We start from the raw sequence: 5,000 nt of genomic DNA, 5'->3' as shown, positions 1-5,000 counted from the left end.
TTAATATCCACCACCCTTCACAAGCAATCCCTCAAACACATACAGGCCAACGTCAGGCCTACACTAACAAATACACACCAAGCCTAATCCGGTACCTAAACCAGACTTAGGACTTAATGTCAGAACCTGCAAGCAAATCAATCAACCACAAACACAATCACAATAATAAGACTATGAGTATCTACGACTCGATCTAACACGTAACACCGTATATCGGTGCTACCCTAACTCGAGGATCCCATAACCCTCTACGACACACTAACACAACACTCTAACCTGGGCCCTGGTGACTTCGTGTTCCTCCTCTCTATCGGCAATATCCTATCTCCCTACCACAAAGGCCAGAAGAAGGAACTTTCAACCGACCGCGGCCCACAGTCCTTCGGGTCACCGCGCGACAGCCCACAGTCCTTCGGGTCACTGCCACATTACACCGTCGTGTAATACTCAGCCATAGGCCATGATCCCGTCTCTCTGAGTCTTCCCGATCCAGCGAATAAGGGGTTTCCTTGAACCCGCTGGGTACGAGGCCGAGGAAACACTAATCACCCCTACACAAGCCTAGTATGGGCGGGTACGCACATACTGTCGGCACACTCACACAACACAAACTCAATCTAGAACCTAACCTAAAGATAAAGTTCCAGATCCTAACTAGACACTCGACTCTACAAGACTAACCATAGTACCAGTAGTCCGGCCTATATGGCCTAAGACCCTTAGTACTAATAACTAAACAATAATATCAATACTAAACAAATAAATCAAACCGTTATCCAGATAGTCCAGCCTCCTGCTATGAAACTATCTTTAAAGATAACGGGAACCTGCACTCAACCATATCAACACGCAAGAATAGAAAACATGATGCATCCTAGCCCTAGTCCTAGTCAGGTTATTAACTCAGTCTTAATTCCATTCATCTCAGCTTAGCCCTTGCTAAACTGAGTCCGGTTCCATAAATAAAATAACCCTAAGGACTCTACCATTCAATAGCGTGATCATTCTAATCTATATGCAGACTCGATCTACCCTAAATTCCAAGTGGAATTCAAACAAACCAACTCACAGTGTTCTAGGCGAGAAGCAGCTGGTTGATCGGAGAGGACTTGGCCAAAACCCAAGGGACGCCTTGACTGGACTGGACTGGACTGATCTTGACTTGGACATAACCTCGGCTTCATCATGAAGAAACTGACACGTCTGGACAGACTGATCTGGACAGAATCTCCTTTAGCTGCTGGACAGTTCTTCGGACATTTCGGCGGAGTATCGAGGAGAACTTCGACTGATCTGAACCCATGGAACTGAACTAATCTTGGACAGCACCTCCACTTGATTGTAGGAGAATATGACTGGCTTGGACGGATTGAATTGGACAGAGCTTCCGCGTCACAATCGTAGAGAATCGCCGATTGGACGGAACTGGCCTTCTCGGTGGAGTATCGGTCTTCAGAACTCAGCTACACTTCTTTCTTCTCTCTCTCTCTAACCACGTTGACTTGCTTCCCATCTGAATTGATCTTCAATTGGTTGATCTTCAGTTGGCCAGAACCTTCCCTAGGCGCTGACTTGAAATCAGTAGAGAAACTGATCTCGAAAACTCTCTAAAACTCTCGAAATAGCTCAGAACCTCTTACTTTCTTTTTCTACTTCTTTCTCTCTCTCTAACCCACTTTTTTAACTTGCTTTTGAAAGGTATGGATGAATGAAATGAGAAGGGGTCGTGGTCTTTATATAGGAGACACCAGCCAATCAGCTTCAGGTTGGTGGCAGCCCGTGTGTCGCTCCGCATGGCTCCGGACGCATGCACGGCGGCACCTCGTGCTCCACATGGCTGGCTGCATGTCCAGGACACATGCAGGACGCCACCACTCCTCCCAGATGTCAGGCTGCATGACTGGAGCTCATGCAAGGCGCCACACATCCTCACACATGTCGATCAGCATGCTTCGGTTCCATGCGTCGCGACATCTCGTGCTTGGCGATCCACCTCGTGCTTCTACATGTCAAGCTGCATGTGCAGCTTCCATGCACGGTGACACCTCGAGCTTCTCTTGACACTCAGCTGGTTAGACAGTTGCCACCACGTTCTTATCCCTTCTGATCAAGCCACCTCGAGCTTCTCGGTTCCTTTGCGCGATTTCGACCCTTCTTGTGAATTTCTGACCCGCGATCAATCCCGAATATTTTTCCGCTCCCATTCTGATTCTCTGAATATTTTTAATAAACTACAGATGATGTTTGATATCCTTTAAAAATATTTCCCGAGCCTCCGGCTTCCTCAAAGAATTTCGTAATACCGAAATTAGGGTTTTTGCCCAACTTCGGGTTTTCCCGTCGTGCTTCAATCCCGTCGTGCTTGCTTCCCGTCCTGCTTAATTCCCGTCCTGCTTCCGACTTATAATATCTTCAGAATAATATTTTACTGATACGAAGATATTCCGAGAAAACTTCGCGATGAAGAAACGTCAATCTTCAAAAACGTCGAGCTTCTAAACCGTCGTGCTTCAAAAATGTGATTCTTCCAAAACTGCCGTCTGATCAATCTAAGACATTTCTAACAATGGTAGAGCAGCTTATCTCAACTCATGCTTCACTCACGATCATTCTTCGACCTTCTCGTACTTCAAATTTCCCGATCGATCTGTATTGCCCGCGACTCAACCAGAAAGTTGATTCTCGACCAATCTTCTATTTTCTTCGATCCATGTTAAGTCTTAAGTGATCAAAACTTAACATTCCTTCAATTGCTTTGATTCCCAAAAGCTCGGCTCTGGATTCTGACTTTTGCTCTCTCGACCATTTTATCCCAAAGGGCGGGTTATCACATTCTCCCCCCCTTAATAGAATTCGTCCTCGAATTCTTAGTTGCGCAATTGCTTAGCTTCACGAAATGTTCCTCCTTGATGTGTAGTGATGATGTTCAGCTTTTGAATAACTTCGTCTTGCGGTCTTGGTCATAAGATATGGTTCTTTGCTGGCTCGCCTTTCTCTCGGTTTCTTTGGTCTCCATGAACACTTTGGATTTTGAACTTGCTCCACCTTGATAACAACTCCTCCATAACTCCTAGTTACATAACTTTGTCTTGATCACTAGATGTGCTTCTTTATCGGTTGGCCTTAGATATCTCCCCTTGATTTCTTCAGTCTTCTTCTAGATTTTCTGATTCTGAACTCGCTCCATCTTAATACATCTCCATGCATTTCCTCGGTCTTGAATCCTTTCATTTCTTCACTTCTTGATTTCTCATGCTTCACTTAATCTCAACTGTCTTCATAACTCTTTACTTTGCTTGCCCATGTCCCTTTGTGTATACTGTCTAAAGTCGCCATAATCGTCTTCATATCTCTTCACTCTGCCTTTCACTGTCCCTTGAGTGTCCTTCCCAATGTCACCACAATCATCTTCATAAATCTTCACTTGAATGATCACTGCGTCTTCTTCTTAGTTTTTACTTTGCTGCCCAACTAATTTCCCATGATACGATCTTGCCAATCTGCGCCTCTGATTACTCCAACCATTTCCTCGATCTCTCATTTCCCAGATACTGATGAAGTCCTTTCCCAACGAAGTCTTGTTTCTTCCCATCTGTCCAGTCCATACCACAGCCCAGTTCTCTGAATCTGTCTCTCCTCTTTCGCTTCGGGTTTGGGTTTGGCCTCGAACTCCCTCCACTTTAAGGTTTTCATCCCTTAAAGTTCCGATCAACAAACACACTTACTCGCTGCAACTCAAAAGAACACCTCACATGCAAGTTAGTAACAATTAACAAATAATCTACTAACCCAGCAAATACTAACAATGCAACCTAACCGCAATTCTAACCAGCAACCTAACAGTTCTACCCAAGCAACCTAACAATTCTAGATTCCACTATCTCAATCCTAATTCCTAAAACCACAAATCCTATCGCTGGACGTGACCGGTTTCCCTAATGCCTTTTGTGACTCATTTTGACTCGATAAATATTTAAAACCGATTAAATCATGAGTTCCGGAAGCATGGACGAAACCATGCTCTGATACCACCTCTGTAACACCCCCGAACCGTCCTAGACATATGGTCGATCAACCGGCCAACAATCAAACAAGAACATGACCGATCGACCGTCCAACACCCAGGGTTGGAGATGAATGAGCCAACCGGCCAGCCAACAATCAAACAAGAACATGACTGACCGTCCAACCCAACACCATGGTCCGGAAGCGCTACGTGACGGGTTAGGGACGATCCGGTCAGAGTCACAAACTTTACTCCACGACCTAGACCAGTTCATCCACTAACTCGTCCCGCTGCGTCAAGGCATAAGGCTTTGCAACCCGTACCTAGAGTTAGCGTTTTCCGTTAGATCGAGGCCTAAGGCTTTTCAACCCGTACTACGACCTAACGTTGTGTTAGACCGGACTAGTCAAATATCAGAGTACTCATGAAGCGCATATAAAACAATTACTTTATTGATTCGAGAAATATCCATACATTGATATAATTCGAGACCGGTCCCGGCCTAATGCCAAATCGAGTCAACTAAACACAAATCCACAATACCGTTTACAAAAGGCATGAAAATCTACACCGGCGGTCCTAACGTCCAGCACCAAGCTATCCGATCATCCTTACCTAAAGCGACCTGCAAAAAGGACAACGGAGTTGGATGAGTAACCTAATGTTACTCAGTGAGCTGGCGGCCTCTACCCGCAACCTAGACTCTAACCAGACAACCCAAAATAACAATCAATCTAGCCCTAGCATGCAATAAAAGCTAAGGCTAAGCAAACCGTTACTAAGTTAGACTTGGCCTCCTGCCATGATCTAGCTTCAAGTAACGGGAACCTGCATTAAAACAAGTCAACAACCAATCCCTAGTTAACCATATATACGCCTGAGTTCAGTACTCATGTAGTGTTAGACACTTAGACTATACAAGTATCACTAGTCGATCGACCAACAATCAAACAAGAACATGATCGGCCAACCAATGATACCGCATAGCTTTAAT

This window comes from Brassica napus, unplaced genomic scaffold, assembly GCF_020379485.1.
Source record: "Brassica napus cultivar Da-Ae unplaced genomic scaffold, Da-Ae ScsIHWf_1510;HRSCAF=2107, whole genome shotgun sequence".
Lineage (NCBI taxonomy): Eukaryota > Viridiplantae > Streptophyta > Magnoliopsida > Brassicales > Brassicaceae > Brassica > Brassica napus.
Note: the sequence above shows the minus strand (reverse complement) of the source record.